We start from the raw sequence: 21,856 nt of genomic DNA on the forward strand, positions 1-21,856 counted from the left end.
CCTTGACATGCTGTATAAGGCCATGTGTGAACTGGCCTTTGCTTATCTCTCCAATTTTCACACCTCCATAGAATCCATGCCTTCCTACCTCTGGCATTTTGTACATGCTGTTTCTCCTGCCTGAAACATTTCCCTAATTTCCCCACCCTTCTCTGTCTCAGTTGATTATTATACTTTAGGTCTTAGCTTAGATTTTATTTCTTCTAGGAAGCAAAATATTGATTCCTCCAAATAATTTCTCTTGACATTTCTCATAACCCCTTTACTTTTTTTTATTATAACATGTATTATGTTGTTTTCCAATTGTCTGTTTACCTCTCTGTCCCTATTGGATTTAAACTCCAACAGGGCAAGGATCATGTCCATATTTTTCTTTCTTTTTCTTTTTTAAAGACTTATTTATTGACTTGAGTGAGAGAGAAAACAGAAGTGAGGGGCAGAGGGAGAGTGAGAGAGAGTCCCAATTAGACTCCGCCCCAAGCTCGGAGCCTGATGTGGGGCTTGATCCCATGACCCTGAGATCATGACCAGAGCTGAAACCAAGAGTTGGACGATTAATGGACTGTGCCACCCAGGCGCCCCTCATGTCCATATTTTTCAAGGTTATATCCTTAACATGTAGCTTAATGTTGGTCATTTAGAATGTAAAGGATAAAAATATATGTGTCTGTATAATAAGTTGTGACTTTCAAACAAGACTAGTGAGAAATGTGTCAAAGCTCATCATTTGCTTTTTTTTTAAAAAAAAGAGAAAATAGAGAATTTCATTAGAACATCAGTACAAATAAACAAAGAGTAAACTAGGAGTAAGATTTTAAGGCACAGAATTTTGTGACCTTGGGGTGAGCCCCATTTGATGCCATTACAACATAATATAATCTGGTGTCAGTCTCAGCACAAATCTCTAGGCATTAGGAAGCAATCCAAGGCTTGTCTGGCCATAGTCATACATGTTGTATTTTTTTCAGCCAATTTATTTTAGTAAGCATAGGTCTAAAGCTTTCACATTATATTTTGAGGGGAGAATTTTTCTCAGTCCTGTGACTTTTTTTATATTAATTTTTTTGCATTGTGTGTCCTAATTTTTTTCAGCCTGTGTTTTAAAATGATTATTCATCCTTTTTCCTACTACTTCACTAGGTGAAAGCTCATTTATTTGATAAACTCCCAATTCCATAATCTTTTGTTTTCATTTAGACCAAGAGTTCTCAGATGACATAGCTTTGAATTTGTAGTAGTAGTATTCTGTTTGGTTGGTTTATTATTTTAGTTGGTCTTATTCTCAGAACCCTCCCCCCATTTCTAACTACCAACAAATATAGAGCAGCATCTTCACTCCAGCATTTTAAAAGATACTTAATTCAGAGACTCCGTTACTGAGCTATTTGTTTTATCTTCCCCTTCTATTGAACTAAGTTATTAAAGAAGACACACTATTTTTAACATATTAAATATTTTCAAGAGAACTACTTAAAAAAAGGTTACAAACTAAATTTTTCCCACTTGTACAGATGGTTTCACCCTCAAACCTTTTCATTTACTTTTTTTTTAACATTTTCATTTACTTTCAAAGACTTTTTTTGTTGGTCAGGTTTTTCACCTAAAAATTTTAACGGAAAATAAAGGATTTGGTCAGTTCTGCTGGACATATTCCATAATTTAGGAAGAAAATTTAAGGTTGTGAACATAAATCTTATATATAATCCCTGATACATATACACATATATGTATATATATACACACAGGCTCTATATTTACTATTCATTATTTGAGAGAGAGAGTGAGCGCACAAGGCGGCAAAGAGCAGAGGCAGGGGAAGAAGCAGACTCCCCACTGAGCAGGGAGTCCAACCTGGGGCTCCATCCCAGGATCCTGGGATCATGACCTGAGCCAAAGGCAGACGCTTAACCATCTGAGTCACCCAGGCGCCCCTGTATTTACTATTCTCATCTATACTATACTTACGGTATGTAGTATACATACATAATTAATCTTTATACTGTATATATGATACAAACTATAAATAGTATAATTGTACATATATGTAGCATAGTAGCCCAGATTTATAAATACTTACTGATGAATCAGTATTCTTAATTAAACAGTGTAGTTCCTTTAGGAAAATTGGCAATAAAATAGTATCTGCTAAAGAATATTAATTATAATTTATATTATGTTTTAGAGAACACCAAGCTGCTAAGTTCAGTACAGTAAAGAAAACAGAATTTTCAGTTTAATATATATTAAAATTTCCTTCCAGTAAAGGAAAACATACAATGAAAAGACGTTGAATTATAAACCTCCATCTCTATCTTCTATCATGCTGCCCAAATAGTGTTCTTAAGTCACAGGGTATTATTTGACATTTCTTGGATATATCATATAATTTTGTAGCTCAATAGCTTTGTAAATGAGGATTTTGTTACCTGATGAACTCCTACTCATACCCCAAGATTTTCCTTCAATGTCCTTTAACCTGTGAAGTGATACCTTTGGCTCCCATGATTCTTTGCACATATCTGTATTATTTTCTTACCACATTGTGTCACTTTCCTAGCTTGCTTTTCAGTCCTTCTCACTAGGGCCAATGTACTGTTTAGGCATTATAGGCAGAGAACCTGGGTAAAAATGTCTGGGACTCTGGAAAAAAAACATATATTGGCTATAAGTTATGAAAAATTATTGACTATTAAAATGCCCATAAAAATAATCTCAAGCAAATGTAACACAACTCATATGTAGTTATGCGATTATATTAAATGTGAGAGGTGAGTGCATTTTAATGTTTTATATGAGGTTAGGTGGATTTAGAAGACTCTGAATGATTAGACCCTGAGAAGGTCTTGAGTTGGCTCTGTTGGCCCCACTTACATTTGGGGAGAAAGAATTGTGTTTTACTCACTTTTATGATTCCAAAGGCCAGTGACAGTGACTGGTATATGGCATATACCTAAATACTGGTGACAAAATTCCTGAAAATTATAAGCAGTCTCTAAGTATTACCTGGTTGAATAAAAGTCTATATTAAATGAATATTGCCCAAGAGGCAGTATATCATAGTGATTAAGAGCATGGCATCGAAGTTCCCCGAACCTAGATTTGAATTGTGGTTCTGTCACTTATAGGAGGAGTGACTTAGGGTGAGTCCTATATCTCTCTAAACATAAATTCTCTCCTGCATCAGGGAGGAGTAATAGTAGTAACTATCTTATTGGATTTTCACAAGGATTAAATGAGATAATATATATTGAACACTTAGCATGGTACACAGCATCAGAAAAAGTTTTAATAAAAATTGAGTTATTACTATAAGCTAAGCAAAAGTAGCCTCCATCAAGATATATCATATAATTTTGTATGATAGACTGCATCTATCATATTTAAATCTTTAAATAGCTTTCACTCTTGTTAGCTAAATTTCAGTAGAGTAGATATAAAAGAGGTCACAATGAACAATTTTCTCTAAATTCTCAATTCTTACAAGCAACAGATTGTAAAAAATGCTGGAAAAAGTCAGATTTCGAGGCTCTATGTAAATTTAAAAAAAGGGATGGTGATAAAAGCTTTCTTATTCTCAAGATAACATGCATGAAAACAATTTGTGATTCAGGATAGCAATACGGGTATGTCTTTAAGCCAACTAACTCTTTGCGACACATTGTCCTTGCTTTCTAAAGTAGGCCTCATCTCACTTTTAATGTGTGAAAGGAGAGATTATTCAACACAGTGGTAGACACATTTTTGTTCTCAAGAACACTGCGATATCATTAATCTTCTGGCATGCCTGCAAAGGCGGGTTATGTGAATGCTAGTCTTTTGCAAGGCTATAAATAAAGTTTAAAGAGAGAAAGAGACAGAAAGAAAAGATGTTTTCCTGAAGTTTCTATTGCCACAGTACGGACCACATTAAGGGTGCAATAACTTACCAGTAATAACACTTTTAAAATCCTCTTTATGGGTTTTCACATCTGTCTAGAAAAATCCAGCCTAAAAATAGAATCTGATCTTGTAACACAGCTTTCTCAAATTGGGCTATCCTAAACACTCTTTTCATTGAATAGTCACATATGACTATTTTAGAGCCATATTTCTGGGAATAGCAATGCTTTATCATGTATATCACATGCTTAGCACTCCAGAAGATACGTTCATGTATTAGGGTGTGTGTGTGTGTGAGGTGGTTCCTCATGGATGAAAAAGGTTCAGTAAAAATATTTTTTTTTCCTTTTTTGCTTTTGAAATGTAAAGCAAAGAGAAAGTATCCCTCATTTTTTATGTTAGGAATTTCATTCTATTTCTGGCCTAATAGCCCCAAATTTCATCATTATCCATGTTTAAAGGTTGAGTCACATTTGTTTTTATTCGAAAGTACTCTCAGGAATAATGCTTGCATGCTAAATGCTGTTAGAGCATGCTTATGGATTATTATTACACATAATATGGACTTAATTTTCCCATCAAATTGGAATAATCGGTAGCAGTTTTGGTTCTAGCAGAAACCATCTTTCTCATAGTCCTTCAGTGGCAAAACTCCTGCTGACTTCATGAGAAGATCAGGTACAAAGCAAATAACATGCCACAGATTGTTTTTTAGAACTGTTTTTAGTTCCAACCCGTAGATACAAAAAACAAAAAAACAATAATTAAAAAAAAAAAAAACAACCCAACTGGCTTGTACTCTAGTTATGTCTTACCCTACACCCTTGGAAGATTTTTTCATAATGGTTTGGAATTTGGGACCTCCAAACAGCTTGTATGTGACAAACCAAAGACACTACAATTAAAACCTTTTTGCTATTCAGTTTGCAGGATATATGTGTTGCTAATTAAGAACCAACATCTTTGGCAGTTTTTCAGGTTGAGTAAACCTTTAGATTTGGGACAGTCAGTGGGCATTGCACACTCATAGCTGGGCTTCTCATAGCTTTTTGCGATGCCCTCTGAATTTTAGAGGCCTCATCTGGGGGCTTGTGATGAGAGTCACTTCTCTACTGATCTCTGCATGTGGCTCCTCTCTCAAACAGCCCACATCTGGGGAGCTCATTACATTCTGTAACAGATTAGTATGGAACAGGCAGTTTGAATTGTTCATCCAAGAAGTATACAAGTGGAGTTTCTATGCCATTTACTGAAAAAGCTAGAAAACAGACCTGGATTTTTTTTTTTTTTTTTTTGAGACAGAAAGTAGAATCTTTAGGAGCCAGCATGGCCTTTGGAAATCTAGTCTTGACTATCACGAAGACAATGATATTGGTCAACTATTTTTAATAGGGTTTCAAAACTCACTGCAAATGTGGATTTAGGGAGTATATAATATACCTAATTTGCAGAAGAAAATGAGAAGAAAAGGAAAAGGGAATAGTAATGAACATTTGTGAAGTTTTGATTATACATGATTAAATGCACAATTATTTCATTTATTACTTAAAATATTTTCATGAAGTATACGTTACTTTCCTTCTTGGCTGGTAAGGAAAACACTATTGAGACAGGTTAGGTAACTGGTCTATGTCCTCACAATTACTAAGCAGTAGAGATAGGATTTGAATCCAAATTGTTCCGGTTCTAAAGTTCACATTTTTTACTCAACAAGGATCAACAGGATTGGCCCAGGATCAAATGGTGAATGCTGCAGATTTCATTTGCTTTGTTCCTCCCTTCCCTTTCAATAAACTTCCCTCCGTTTTGGCAGTTCCTACTCCTAGCTGCTGTCTCATTCTTGTAGGTTTTGTTTTGCCCATATCCTTTTCCAGTCCCAACATAAATGTTAACTGAAAATGATACTAGCTAATTACACTTCTTTAATAGGTTTCTGCATTTTGGTAAAAACTGAATACACTAAAATGCCTTTAAGACAATAAAGAATGTACTTCAGATACCATGACTGTTGGAGAACGTTGGGGGACATATATGGGCTAAAGGGCTATCATCTCAGAAGGTGGCTTGAAGCCTGGGGAAACTCAGTGTTTCCCTCTTAAATATTTTCATACACATAAAATCAGTCTAAAATGAACTCCAAGAGCAGATGTGAAGGCAAAAGAAGTTATACTGTAGCTTAAGGGGAGAAATGTGCTCAGGATGGAGCAGAATAACTCCTTTGCTTGGCCATCAGGGTGTTCCATGAGATTCTGAACTGATTACATAAATCTTTCATTCTCCTCCCTCATTTCCACTTTATTGCATTCCATGGAAAGACAGAGTGACAAGACAAGGCCTCGGAACAATTACCTAGGATTACTTTTTTTCTCACTATCCTTGAATAGAGCTGCTTCCTACTTAAGAAGCTGGGATCTGTTGGCCCACGATAGGATAGTTACAGGTCAGCTTGAGGTGACATCTTCCTTGCGGGTGATGATTCAGAGCTCTTTCTTTTAAAACTAATATTTGCAGATATGGAATGTTAGGGAAGGGAATCTTAATGTAAACCTGGTTAGTTTTCAAGTGTGTGGAGAAAAAAATGTCAAGAAGGAATAAAATAATTTTTGAAAACATTCATAGAACAGAGCAGAAAAAATTATTGTCCATATTCTCACTACTTTAACACACCAATTGGTATACTTTGTAAACTTTCAAGCGCTTTTTTCCCCATGAATATTTATTAACATAGTTGTAATAATAATTCATATTTTAAAAGTTTGCTTTCTTTCTCCTAATATTATGACATAGTCATTTTCTATGCTACTAAGCATTCTTCATTAGTTAGGCTGATTTTTTTTTTTTTTTTTTTTTTGCAGAGAGGATGGGGCTCTCCATTTTTGAATGGCATAGGTGATACTCTGTTGTACATCTAAATGGATGAATTACCTCCTTGTAGGCATTGCATAAATGCTAATATAGTCCAGCTACAGATTTTAAATGTTACTTAGTTGTATAGATGCTGCATTGTAGCTCTCAGGGGATTGTTAACATCATCACATTTTTAAGTGTATCATAATCCTGCCATTTAATTATATTTAAAAAGTGGTTTGACCAACATTAGTGTCCAGGAAGAACAAATACAATTGTCATAGAACAAGTAAATAATCATTGAGTTTAGATACTTTTTGAATGTTGTTTAGATTCCTGCTGTACATACTGTCTGAGATTTCTTTTATACTCAAGAATGTCATTGGGCTCTTTGCAGCTGTTGTGGCCTGGCTTTACCCCATTAGAGGCGATCTGTGGGAAGAGAAGGAGACAAATTGTGACACTGTCCCTTATCAGAGGACCACACAGTTGTTCGCCACTTTGACTCCATGATGGATAGTTATCTTGAGGTTTGACGGATGTAAGGCTGAAAGTTTAGAGGGAAACACTGCAGAAGCCCAGTAGCTCCTTGCTGTTGACACTTAACCTGATAACGTGGGGTTAATCAATCTTCTCTATTGTTTTTAGCTTCAGTTTTCTTTTCTTCAAGCTTCATTTTTTCCCACCTCATCAGACTGGTCTGCCAAAAAAAAAAAAAAAAGTCTAGATGGAGAAAAGACAAAAGTAACTCTTTTCCACATTATTGATTTCATCAAACAACCTTCTGTTGTCCTCAGTGCATGTACTGGAGGCAGAAAAACACATACTCATTTTATGTACATAATGTGCATATATATTTTTTTCAAAGTTTTAACTTGAATGTTTGGAGAAAGAAATTAGATCTTGGTGATCAAAAGGTGAATAATAATCTTTATCTTGAAGAAAGACTTTGTCCTTAAAGTCTTTTGTTTTTTGAGAACACATTACTAATGATTGATCATTCTACTTTCCAGGGGTGCCTGGCTGGCTCAGCCTGGGGAGCTTGCAACTCTTGATCTTGGGGTTGTAGGTTCAAGCCCCACATTAGGTGTAGAGATTACTTAAAAATAAAATCTTAAAAAAAAAAGAATAGAAAAAATACCTTCTATGTTTCTCAACATTTCCCTTAGTTTAGGGATAAGCAACTATTAGATTTTCCATTGAAATAATTACTTGTTTCAGTATCTAAATATGGTGAATTTTTACTTGATTGCAAGAGGCTGATAAATTGTTAAAAGACCTGCTGGTTCTGCCATGCCTGAATTCCTCAAGCAAAGAATAGAGGGGAAAAGTCCCTGTGATTTTCATGATATTGTATTATCCCAATTAATGCATGGGGTGAAAGAAAGTCAGAATTCTTTTTTCAGCTTTATTGAGATGTAACTCACACACAATAAAATCACCAACTGTAAGACTGCAGTGTGATGAGTTTTGACAAATGAACACAGTCATGTTACCACTACTACAATCATGATACAGAACACTTTTGTTACCACCCAAAAGTTCCACTGTGTTCCTTTGTAGTCAGTATCTTTGCCACATCCCCTAGTCCCTGGCACTCACTGACATACACAGATCTTTTCACAAATGTATATGTCCTCTCTACAGGGGCCACACTGATCTTCTCTAGATTGTTCCTACTGCAGTATGTGTGCTGCCGAAGTGAGCACTAGCCAGTTTCAAAAGTAAGTTATGACTACATATTAGTTTGTAACCTTTTTACAGGATGCATTTATTAAATCTCTTAAGACTTTATTTCTAATAGTCAATTAGAATTATACCATCAGCCCCTTTGGAAAAGAAAAATCAGCAACGCCCCAGTGTTGTACCATGCTTGGCATAACACTATGCTCGAGATCCTGTCCTAGTCTCATGTCTAACTCATACCTCTTTTGGAAGCACTGAGGTGTCTTTTTTTTTTTGTTTTTTTTTTTGTTTTTTTTTTTAATTTTATTTTATTATGTTAGTCAACATACAATACATCATTAGTTTTTGCTGTAGTGATCCATGACTCATTGTTTTCATATAACACCCAGTGCTCCATGCAGTACGTGCCCTCCTTAATACCCATCACCGGGCTAACCCATCCCCCCACCCCCCTCCCCTCTAAAACCCTCAGTTTGTTTCTCAGAGTCCATAGTCTCTCATGGTTTGTCTCTCCCTCCGATTCCCCCCCCCTTCATTTTTCCCTTCCTTCTCTTAATGTCCTCCATGCTATTCCTTATGTTCCACAAATAAGTGACACCATATGATAATTGACTTTCTCTGCTTGACTTATTTCACTTAGCATAATCTCCTCCAGTCCCATCCATGTTGATGTAAAAGTTGAATATCCATCCTTTCTGATGGCTGAGTAATATTCCATTCCATATATGTACCACATCTTTATCCATTCATCTGTGGAAGGGCATCTTGGCTCTTTCCACAGTTTGCTATTGCGGACATTGCTGCTATGAACATTGGGGTGCATATGGCCCTTCTTTTCACTACATCTGTGTCTTTGGGGTAAATACCCAGTAGTGCAATTGCTAGGTCATACGGTAGCTCTATTTTTAATTTTTTGAGGCACCTCCACATTGTTTTCCGAAGTGGCTGTACCAACTTGCATTCCCACCAACAGTGTAAGAGGGTTCCCCTTTCTCCATAACCTCTCCAACATTTGTTGTTTCTTGCCTTGTCAATTTTTGCCATTCTAACTGGTGTAAGGTGGTATCTCAATGTGGTTTTTGATTTGAATTTTCCTGATGGCTAATGATGATGAACATTTTTTCATGTGTCTGTTAGCCATTTGTATGTCTTCTTTGAAGAAGTGTCTGTTCATGTCTTCTGCCCATTTTTTGACTTGATTATTTGTTTTTTGGGTGTTGAGTTTGAGAAGTTCTTTATAGCTCTTGGATACCAGCCCTTTATCTGTAGTGTCATTTGCAACTATCTTCTCCCATTCTGTGGGTTGCCTCTTTGTTTTGTTGACTGTTTCCTTTGCTGTGCAGAAGCTTTTTATCTTGATGAAGTCCCAAAAGTTCATTTTTGCTTTTGTTTCACTAGCCTTTGGAGATGTATCTTGAAAAAAGTTGCTGTGGCCGATGTCAAAGAGGTTACTGCCTATGTTCTCCTCTAGGATTTTGATGGATTCCTGTCTCACATTGAGGTCTTTCATCCATTTTGATTTTATCTTTGTGTATGGTGTTAGAGAACGGTCGAGTTTCATTCTTCTGTTTATAGCTGTCCAATTTTCCCAGCACCATTTATTGAAGAGACTGTCTTTTTTCCATTGCATATTTTTTCCTGCTTTGTTGAAGATTATTTGACCATAGAGTTGAGGGTCCATATCTGGGCTCTCTGTTCTGTTCCATTGGTCTATATGTCTGTTTTTGTGCCAGTACCATGCTGTCTTGGTGATCACTGCTTTGTAATATAGCTTGAAATCAGGCAACGTGATGCCCCCAGCTTTGTTTTTCTTTTTCAACATTTCCTTGGCAATTTGGGGTCTTTTCTGATTCCATAAAAATTTTAGGATTGTTTGTTCCAGCACTTTGGAAAATGATACTGGAATTTGAAGCACTGGGGTGTTAATTGATAATTTTTTTTTTTTTAGTCATCTAGTATTTTGTTACCTTAAGAATACTTCTGTTGCTGAGCTTTTGAAACACAAAGCTGATTTTACTCTATGCCTCAGTTAACCACTTTGTTATATTAAAACAATAAAGTCCTAAGTCTCTAACAGTTGCTGAAATATATTTTTAAGTGTGGAAGAGAAAAGCAAGGCAATTTAATTTACTCTTCTGGTTTGGCAAATGACTAAAAAGAAGGAAACTGTAAGTGCTTGGAAATTGCTGTATATACCCTTGGCTGTCATGTTTTTCCCATTATAAGTGAAGGATATTGGGTGTAAGAACATTGTTCATTGTATACAAATAGACAGCATTCTTACTGTTGGGTGCTATCATACACATACAGTGTGTGGATAATTTTTGCCATAATGGATATGCCATTTCAGTTATTAGATTGAAGGTTTTTTTTTAACCTAAAAATGGGTGAGCATAAATGAAGTTAGAATATATGTATGTGCTCAAAAAAGTTGGAAAGGAGTGAGATCTGCTATAAATATTATGTTGTCCTCATATCTTAAAGTCTGATGTTATCATTTGTTATTCATAGTCATTTGCATTTGGTTGTTTTAGAGAGGTTTTCTACCAAGATAATATGAAAATATTAATATATCAATATTAAAATACTAATAAAACATGGATATGTTACAATATGGACTTCACAACAAATAAAAAAATGCATTACACACAAGTCTCAAACTATTTGGTTAAAGATGTGGAGCACCTGTAGAATGGAAGCAATTATTTTTGAAGAAAATTTGTTAACTTCTATACATTTTTTATTTTACCTCTGCCTATTTAGCTCTCTTTACAAGGTTATGTCTTCCGAAGAACCCTTAGAAAACGACATTTTCTCCTTGGCAAGCACAAATAGAAGATGTCAGTTAAACAACATTGAGAACCTATCTCACCTTTCCTGGAGTTACATGGAAAAGGGGTGAAATTTAATTTACATTGCTCTTTGTTTACATATTCTAAAAAAGCTTGCTCTCTGAACCTCGAATCTCTAAATTCAAGGTTCCTAGTGATTTGAGACTAATAAGCTCAAAGTGTTTGTGAACCCCAGAGAAAGCCTACTCCTATTATTTTCCCATTAAAAAAGAGCCCCAAGGGATATAGTTTTATGCAGATAAATGTTGGATAAATATCTGATCTTCTGGGCATATTTGAGCCCACATTATGAATCATGCACAGTTCTGTCAACCCTGGTTAGGGACCAAAGTATTCAGTTTTTCATCTTTATGCCTGTCTTTTCCAGAGTCTCTTTGTCTTTGCTTTAAGCACATCTAAACTCAGTGGCACATGTTGTAATCAAGCTCAACGTTGTAAAGGAATGAAAAAGCTGGACAGTTGAACGTAACTGCTGATATTTCATGCAACACTTGCCCTTTATCATAGCACTCGGCCGCCCAGATCAGCACGATGGGTGTGAGCCGTGTCTGCTCTGCCGTACTGTCTGTCCTCAACTCAGGGGTTGTGCCTGTGGCTTACTGCTGCCACACGGCTGGCATCGTTATTTCCTAACCCAGAGCCCTTTCTTATTTCCCTCTTAGCTCCTGAAACCTTCCCTCCTGCATGTTTCCTTTCCTTTTACTCTGACTCTCTAACAGCTGAACTACATAAATGCCAAGTAGCAACATGAATTCCTAAACAGAAGCTGCCATAAAACAACGCTGCTCCAACCAAGAAACACACATGTAGAGGCCCATGACTGACAGGGCTCAAAAGGCAGGTTTTAGTAAATGACAAGTGTGAAGTTCTTATTGTTGCTGTAGTCGGTGGAAGCTCATATTTACACAAAAAAATTCATTCACATTTCAGAACAATTCAGTGTAACTGGCAGCTTGGGAAAGAAAAGACTTAAAATCTCTTAAAGATGAAGAAGACAGGAGTAGTACAGAATCCAAAGCATTCTCTCACTTTGGAATATGTTAGCATCTTTTGATTGGGTTTAAAACTAGGATTTTGGAAAAGCAGCAGGAAAAGTTGAAATTATAAATTATTTTTGTTAGGAAAAAGAGAGAATAAGAATGAAAAGAAGAGCTGTTCATCTTTTATTTATTCTAAGCATAATTCCATTCAGTGTTAATTAAGTAAAAGTCTAAGGAAGTACGTTATCCTTTTGTACATACTCATTGTCATTACTACAGAAAGATCTGTGGTTATCTAGAAATACAGGAAGGAAATATCATGTGATGTAAATCCTTTGTGATCGGTGTTATAATAATTGCTAATAAAATGCCATGAAATATATAATTTGAACACTGCTTTCCAGCAGTTAGAATAATGTTATAAGGTGTCTTAAGAAAGGACAAGATATTATTCTCTATGTATCCTGTAATAAATCAAGGGTAGAAATATTCCGGCTTCTGCTCTATTTTCTTCCACTACTGGTTAAGAAACCACTCAACTAACAAAAAAACTTAATAAGCTGGAAGGAATCTCAGAAAGTACCAAATCCAAACCTTTCATTTTATAGTTGAGAAAATAAGCTCAAAGAGAATAAATACCTATTCCTTTAGTGTGACACCCTCACTAATTTTCCATCAAATTACTTTCTTCTTCATCTCTTGCAGTTGGGTATGGCCTTGTGACTAAGTTCTACTTGATAAAATGTGATGTGCTTTACTACCAGACTAGGCCCATCAGAATTCCCTGCTGGATTCTCCAGGCTCCTTACCTTCTACTGACCCAGAGCAAAGGAAGGACTCAGAGGCCCCGTGATGTAGTATAGCTTCAAGAGAAGGAAGCCTAGATCTCTGGGTCCATGTGGGGAAGGCAGCTGCCCTTTAAGGCTGTTCTATGAGTGATTAGTCAACTTACTTCTTAGGCCAATGGAATTTTGAAGTATACCTAATAAATTAATTGGTGTTAGTTTAACAACAAAATACATACTTAGCAGAGCCAGCTTTTCTTTTTTAGTCAAGGAAATTAAATCAGAGACTTAAAAGTGCTGTCGCGGTCAGAGAAGGAATACTGCTAGTGGCCTAATCATGAACCTTGTCTTGGAATGACAAGTTTCAGTCTTCATCCCTGTCTATTAGCACCATGTCTTCAAGTATTCCTTTTTTTCGCGTCTCAATATTATAACATTATACTGGACTGTTCATCATTTGAACTTTGATTATAACAAGGACCTCTTAACTAGTCTCTGGGTCCTTAGTATACCTGTCTTCTAATTCTTAACATGAACTGACATAAGAATAATCCTGCTCAGAAAACCTCTCTTGCTTCTTAATTGTCTGAAGCTGAGGTAAGGAATTGGGGGCCTTGGGATGCATATAACCTTTAGACAGCTTTTGCTTAGCTGATGAGATGTGCCTTTTTTTAAAACTTTGTTCTCAGTACTTTAAAACTGAAATAGCAAAAAACTCAGATTTTTGGCTTTTCTTGATAAATAAATGGTCTAGCGGAGTGGGTCCCATTCTCACATGGAAACCATCAGCTGGAGTTAGGCATGCACTTATTTTTTTTTTAAGATTATATTTATTAAAGAGAGAGAACAAGCAGGGCAGAGGGAGAAGGCAGACTCCCAGCTGAGCAGGGAGCCGGATGTGGGGCCGATCCCAGGACCCCGGGATCACGACCTTAACTAACAAAGGCAGACGCATAACTGACTGAGCCACGCAGGTGCCCCAGGCATACACTTTAGAGTTTCCCTTCCCTCATCCCCACCTGTATTAGTCAGGATTCTCCAGAGAAACAGAACTAATAGGGTGTGTGGGTGTGTATGTATATGTATGTATATATACATCCTACTGGTTCTGTTTCTCACTGTGTGTGTGTGTGTGTGTGTGTGTATAAAGAGATTTATTATAAGGAGCTGGCTCACACAATTAGGGAGGCTGATAAGTCCTAAGATCTGTAGTCAGCAAGCTGAAGACCCAGGAAAACTGATATTTCAGTTTGAATACTAATGCAGGAAAAACCCAATGACCCAGTTCCAAGGCAGTCATGCATCAGGAGTTCCAGTACTCAGCCTTTTTGGCCCATTCAGGCCTTCATCTGATTGGATGAAGCTCACTCACATTAGGAAGGACAATCTGCTTTTACTCAGTCTGTCGATTCACATGTTAATCTCTTTCCGTAACACCCTCACAAACACACGCAGAATAATGTTTGACCAAATATCTGGGCACCCTGTGGCCCACTCAGGTTGACACAGAATTCAACTTCACACCTTGCCATGACTTATCCCGACTACTTGGCTTACTTCTGTTACCTGCTGCACCTCTGTAGGCATTTAGGTGTGAGAATGGAATATAAATTCCATAAAGACAGGGCTTTTTTCCCCACTGCTCCATCTCTAGCACTTAGTACTTCACATAATCAGCATTCAATATGTATTTATTGACTAAATCAATAAATGAATGTGACTGCTATTCTATAATATGTTCAAATGTTTCAGTCAGACATCCCAGATTCTCTACCATCATGCCTCAATGTACTTTCCAACCTGATCTCCCGTAGAGGAGGAGTAAGCAAATGAGGCCAAAGAACATTCTGGGAAAGGCCATGCACTCTTCTGCTTTTGTCATTTGTTTCTGTTGCCTGCTCTACCATGAAGGTTCCACTAATTTTTACCTTACTTACTAAGTTCACCCCTTTTATTTCTCTTCAGTAAAGCCTTCTTGACCATGCAGACCATAGTGATCTCTCCCTTCTTCGAAATCTCACAGTACTTTCCATTTGGGTCACTCTTACTGCGTTTTAGTCATATACTGTTTAATATGGCTATTTAACTTTCAAATGAGTATTCAAATTCCAAGGAAAAGTGACAATTACTTTTAATTCCTTGTCCAAGGCAACATCCTCAATGAAAATGGGAGGTGTACTAAATAAGCTGTAGCAATCAAGATAGTAATTGAATTTAGGGAGAATCTAATCTGTTCGCCATGTTAATTATTTTATTTTATTTTATTATGTTATGTTAATCACCATACATTACATTCACCATGTTAATTTTATTGGACCAATATTTGTTGGTTCCCTACTATACACCCCTGAGGTAGTATGCTAAGAGCTTTGTGTACATTATCTCATTTAGTGTCAAAGCAATCTTTTAGGAAGTTACTGTCATTAGCCCCATTTTGTGGTTGAGAAAACAGAGGCTTCTAGAAAGAGGTTAGGTGATTTGCTTAGGGTCCCAAAGCTAGGACATGACTGAGTTGGAATTCAAAATTTAGGTAGTGTGACTTCAGAGCCCAAGATTGTACTTAAATGTCATGATAAACTGTCATCCCTGACTTATATACAGTTCATAAATATGGAAGAAGATAAGGAAGTCTAAATTTTAGTGACAGCAATAAAAACAGCAAAGCAAGAAAGAGTAGGCTGTTTACAAAGTGAATAGTCAATGTTGTTAAATGAGTGGAATTGAGTAAAAGCCAGGAAATTATCCATACCAAAAATAATATACATTACAGGAGATACTAAAAAAACAGCATGCAATCATCAGCACAGAAGTTGGGACACAATAGAAGAAAAGATAGCTGAGATTGGGGGAAACTCCTAATTACAGGGAATAAGCTACTACTGTCTTAGATAATTGTGTATTGTAGGTACAGTTTCTTTTGCATTAGTTCTCAAAGATTCTGTAATCACTTCTATAGATTAAAAAAGCCAAACATATGAGGCATAATGCTATTCTCTGAGATACTGCAGTACTCAGTATCTGGCACTCAAAAAATTGTAGGTACTCAAAAAATATTTGTGGAAGAAAGGAAGGAGGAAGGAAGAAAACCAGTGACCTCATAGGAAAATGAAGATAATAATATCAGGTTTTTTTTTTTTCTATAAAAATTTCCTCAAATATAAAAGGAACGTATGAGAAGAGTCTGGGTTTAAATTCATAGGGGTCCTATTACTGACAGTCTGAACGTTAGAGAATCTAAATGTTGGCTCCTTGATATTTGATAATATCTGGCTGGCTGGATGTGACTGATATTTTGCTCTTTCACAAATATTTTATTTTATTCATCCAGCTCCAAAATCGATATTTGACCTAATGTGGACATGTGTGGGAAGGAATGTTATTATGTGGGCTGGCAGATGAAAGCTAGAAAGTGCAGAGGTATGTTATACAGTATTTTTAAAGGGCACTTTTTTCCCCATGTAATATCCCAGGAATGTTGGGTTTTTTAGTCTTGGGGGAGGAGTGAAGTCTCTAGCTAATTACTGTGTCGTTTTAGAACTTCCTTGGCGAATTTCCCTCTCCCTTAGCATCTGTCCCATAAAATGATGCAGTTAAGAGATTGAAGAGGTAAATATCATAGTTCCTTCTTCCCTGAATAATAGAGTATAGCACTGTTAGATATGATGACAGTAGTATGTTCGGCAATAAGGTCACAGGATTTGGGGGGGTTGGCAGTCTGGCCTTTGAGCAGTAAAAAACCAGGTCTGGACTGGTTTTAGTGACTAAAGCTGCATCTCCATCTCATTAGGTAGATAAATGAACTAAAGTGCTATGTTCAAGACCATGTTATATTTTATATTATTCAAAACCATGATGACAAATTTCAAGCTCTCTGTTTATTATGTATATATATATCTATATAAGTGTATATTATATTATGTGTATATATATATAAGTGTATACATATGTATGTATGTTATGAAAATCCTTGTTTCTAACATTTTGAATATGGAAAATTGTACTATTGGTTTCTACAACAAAGTAGGGTTAGAGTGGGTGGGCAGTTTTCTTCCTAAGACACTGAATATATAGTAATAGCTTTTTAAAGTAATAGTTCCTTCAACATGCTGAATGTTATTTAGTTAATTAAATTTCAACCCCCCCCCCATTAATTCTGAATGTGTAATCTGTGGCTCCCAGAGAGTCTCTTTGACTCTTTCAGGCAGACTGCAAACTCAAAGCTATTTTCATAATAATAGTAAGATGTTACTGCCTTTTCCATAGTCAACACTATGAAACATTTGCATTGCTGCAATAGTGGGAAAATTGCTGAAATCTTAGCAGAAAGGGAGTGGCACCAAATTGAAATTGTAGATACTGTATGTATATACTTCCACATACTTGCAAGAAAAGTAAATCAGTATCTCTTTAATAGTGCTCTTGATGACGCAGCTTAAGTTATTAATTTTATTATATCTCCACCCTTGAGTACATATGTTTATAATGTTTTGTGTGACGAAATGGGTACACATAAAGCATTTCTGCTACATCCTTCAAGTATCATGATTGTCTTTGGGAAACATTGCTTGTGCTTTGAGTTGCAAGTTAATGGAACACCACTGTTATTTGAAAGAATGACTGAAAACACAATATGATTATTTTGGGGTTTTGTCAGATATTTTCCAATAAATGTCAATTCAAGAACAGCATTTATTGTCAATGACAAAATATGAGATTTCAAGTGAAAATTAGAATTTTGGAAAATTTGCATTCACTACCATGAACTTGAAAGCTTCCTAATACTAATCTTTTCTGATGTCATCAGCAGTGATAATAATGGGTATTAAGCAGTTCTTTAGACATTGCAGCTTCTTTATCTTTTTTAGTACTATCTTCTTCAAGGCCAGGTTATTTAAATAACCTGGAAGATCACTTAGAGTGACAGAAACTTTGCTGCCATGTAGCTCTTCTGTCATTTGGAACATAGTGTTGCCTGTATGGAGATGACATGATTATTTTGATATTGTATAATGAAATGTGTCAATATTTGAAGATATTCATAACTCACTGGGTCACAATTTTCGAAATGACCAATGTATCATGTTACAAAATCACTTATGGTTAAAAGATCCATTCAAATTGCAACATAGACCAATTAATTTTAATGAAACAGAGTGGAATAAGTTCATTGATAAGTCTTATGGTTCCACGTTACAACTAACCATTGAGAAATCACCACTTGTTAAGTTTGGTTGTAGAATCAAAGAATATTCTCAACTATCTAAAAATGTTATGAAAACATACCTCCCATTTCCAACTACCTATCTGTGGTTAGAAACAGACACACTTGCATGAGGCTAGGTTTTATTCATTATCATTCAACCAGAAGAACGTATCACAAGAGATTGCATGCAGAGTAAGATTTGAAACTACACTTGTCTTTTACAAAGCCAGGCAAATTTGTTCTCCCTGGAAGGTACTAGGCAGGATTACTTTCCTCTTTCTCTGTCCATACAAAGATTTGATTGACCTAACTAATGGATGTGTCAACATTACTATTATAAGATATAAGCCATTATGTTTATTAGGCAACACCCTTTAATCCTTGGCTGTTTGCCTTTTCTTGTAAAACAGTATCCTGATTTTTAAAAAACATATTTCAGTTATTGGTCAATATGGTAGTAATAATTACTGCCAGGTCAACTACCTACATTCCTCTACTATTGTCTAAGTTTTAAGGTTTATGAAACTGAAGTTCTTTCGGATGAATGTAACTATAGAAGATCAATGTTGGAAAGATCCGTTGGGGTCATTTAGACTAACTTAGCTCATGGTGTCCCTTACAAGTGGTCACCCTGATTATTCTTGATTACCTCCAGCAATGGGGAACTCTCTCTCCATTCCATTTTTGTATATAAATGGGATCATACAATCTGTGCAGTTTTGTGATTGGCTTTTTTTCTCTCAATATGATATCTGAGATTCATTGATGCTGTTGTGGTTATCAGTAATTCATTTGTTTTTATTGCTGAGTTGTGTTCCATTGTGTAAATATATATATTCATTCTTCTGTTACACATTTGAGTCAGTTTCTAGTTTTGGCTAAATTTTTCTACAGGTATTTTTGTTGACATATATTCTCGTTGCTCTCAGATAAATACCTAAGAGTAGAATTACTGGACCAAAGACTAGATATTTGTTTAATTTTATAAGAATCTGTGAAACAGTTTTCCAAAGTGGTTGTACAGTTTTACCTACGTACCAGCAGTGTATAGTGCCCATTTCCCCACCTCCACACCAGTGCTTGACACGGTCAATCTTATTAATTTTAGCCACTCTAAGAATGCGTGTAATTGTAGTTTTAATTTGCATCTCCTTGATGATGCAATTTCATGTGTATATTGGTCATTTGTATATCAGTCTTTGTGAAATGTTTGTTCAAGTCTTTTGCCTACATAGTAAACTTGGGTTGTTTTCTTTTAATTATTGAGTTACTGTAGGGAGCCCTTTGTATATTCTGGATACAGACCCTTTGTCAGATATATGTTTTTTGTGAATATTTTCTTTTAGCTTGTGGTTGCTTATTCTATTTCTAAATTTTTTTAATGAGCAGATGTCTTTAATTTTGATGAAGTCTAATTTATAAATTTGTCATATTTTATGGTTGTTGCTTTTTGTGTCCCTTCTAAGAAATCTTTTTTGCACTTAAGTTACAAAGATATTCTCCTATATTTTCTTTTAAAAGCTCTATAATTTTAGCTTTTTCATTTAAATCTATGATCCATTTCAAAATAACTTTATATATGGTGTGAGGTAGGAGTTGAGTTTCATTTTTTTCCCATATGGTTATCAAATTCTAGCATCATTTGTTAAAAAAATTTTCCCTTCCCCCATTGGATTGCTTTGGTAACTTTGTTGAACAATCCTTATAAAATTGTTTTTACTTTAGGACTCTCTTCTGTTTCATCAATTTATTTGTACATCCTTATGCCAATACTATACCATTTTATTACTATAGATTTAGAATGGTATTAGAATCAAGTGATGTAAGTTGTTTTGGCTACTTGTAGACATTTGTGTTTTTGTATAGATATTAAAATCAAATTCATGTAAATTTATATAAGAAGCCTTCTGGGGTTATGATTGGGATAAGGTTAAATTTATAAATTAATTTTGGGAAAATTGCACATTCAAATATTGAATCTTTTATCCCACTGGTATGTTACATCCTGTTTATTTATGTCTTCTTTAATTTCTCTTAGCAACATTTTATAGTTTTCAGGATACAGATTTTGTACACCTATAGTGAAATTGAATTCTGGGTATTTTATACTATTGCAAATGGAACTGTTTTGTTACCAATTTTCCAGCTGTTTGCTGCTATTATGTAGAAATGTAACTGACTATATAATATTGACCTTTTATTCTGAGACTTGCTAAATTCACTTGTTAGTTCCAATACTTTTTTCCTGTTGATTATTTAGCATTATCTATGTAAATATTCACATCATCTGTAAATAGCAGTAGTCTTGCTTCTTCCTTTCCTATTTACGCTCCCCCGCACATTTACCCCAACCATTACATCTTATTATAGGATAAGCTCTCTAGTCTGGAAGTTGTGAGAATGGACATTTTTGCCTTGTTCTAGATATTTAGGGGAAAACGTTCAGCGTTTCACCATTAAATATGATGTCAGCTGTAACTTTCCCATAGATGCTCTTTATCACAGTGAGCCATTATTTTTTAGACATAAATTAATTTTGATCCTAAAGCATCTTTCTTACTTGTTCCTTAAGTTGGCCCTAAATATCTCTTGGAAAACTTAAATTCATGCTCAATTTTTTGACATTGAAGATTTTTTTAAAGATTATATTTATTTATTTGAGAGAGAGCCAGAGAGAGCAGAGTGAGAGAGAGAGCACGAGTGGGGGGTGGGAGTGGAGATGGGCAGAGGGAGAGGGAGAAGCAGACTCCCTGCTGAGCAGGGAGCCTGATGTGGGGCTCCATCCCAGGACCCTGAGATCGTGGCCTGAGCCGAAGGCAGACGCTTAACCTACAGAGCCACCCATGCACCCCAGTATAAAAATAATTTTAAAAACTAGGTATCAGTAAATTAGAAAACAGTTTGGCCTTATCTTGTAAGATTTAATATTTATCTATGACCCAGGTATTTGACTTCCACACATGCTTGAATTTTTATAGTCAAGTGTCATAAAAGCAAAAAAAAAAAAAAAAAAAAGAAAAGAAAAGAAAAGAAAACCCCAAACCTCCAAATAACCATTAGTGAAAGAATAAATAAAATATATCATGTAGTCACATAATAGGATATTATAGGGCAGGAGGTATGAATTGGTCTACAACTACACACAGTAGCATAGAAAAATGTGTTAAGAACATAATATTAAGTGACAAACACGTCTCCAAAGATGCAGACAGTGTGAATCTGTTTATAAAGTCTAAAGTTAAGTAAAAGTGAACTGTCTGTTGTTCAGGCAAACATACATGGATGATAAAGCTATGGGATGAGTATGACATAATCCAGGGTCAGGGTGATTTCTGAGGAGAGGATACACGGGCAAGGGAGAAGGATGAGCATCCCAACAGATGTAAATATTGCTAATATTTTATTTCTTGGCTTGAAGAGAGAGTCCATTGGTTTCATTATAGAATAAATAAATATGCAATAAATAACATAAAATTTAGAAGGGCCATACATAAATGATGATAGTGCTTTATGAGCTACAATGCTTAATCTAATTCTATATACCTCAGGTCCAAAAACAATTAAGCAAACAAAGAAAAACAAGGTTACTATAATTGGGATAAGCATATTGTTTTCTGAAATGGA

The 21,856-nt window shown here is 35.6% G+C and overlaps 1 non-coding gene across 1 annotated transcript; it reads right to left on the bottom strand.

Moving 5' to 3' along the window:
• Window positions 1–8,330: 8,330 nt before the first annotated feature.
• LOC123836644 (U6 spliceosomal RNA) lies at window positions 8,331–8,435 on the bottom strand. Its single transcript, XR_006789016.1, has one exon. It is a non-coding gene; the product is annotated as a U6 spliceosomal RNA (small nuclear RNA).
• Window positions 8,436–21,856: the final 13,421 nt, after the last annotated feature.

Source organism: Mirounga angustirostris, unplaced genomic scaffold (assembly GCF_029215605.1).
Source record: "Mirounga angustirostris isolate CCGP_5_RB_7025 unplaced genomic scaffold, mMirAng1.0.hap1 SCAF_7, whole genome shotgun sequence".
Classification (NCBI taxonomy): domain Eukaryota; kingdom Metazoa; phylum Chordata; class Mammalia; order Carnivora; family Phocidae; genus Mirounga; species Mirounga angustirostris.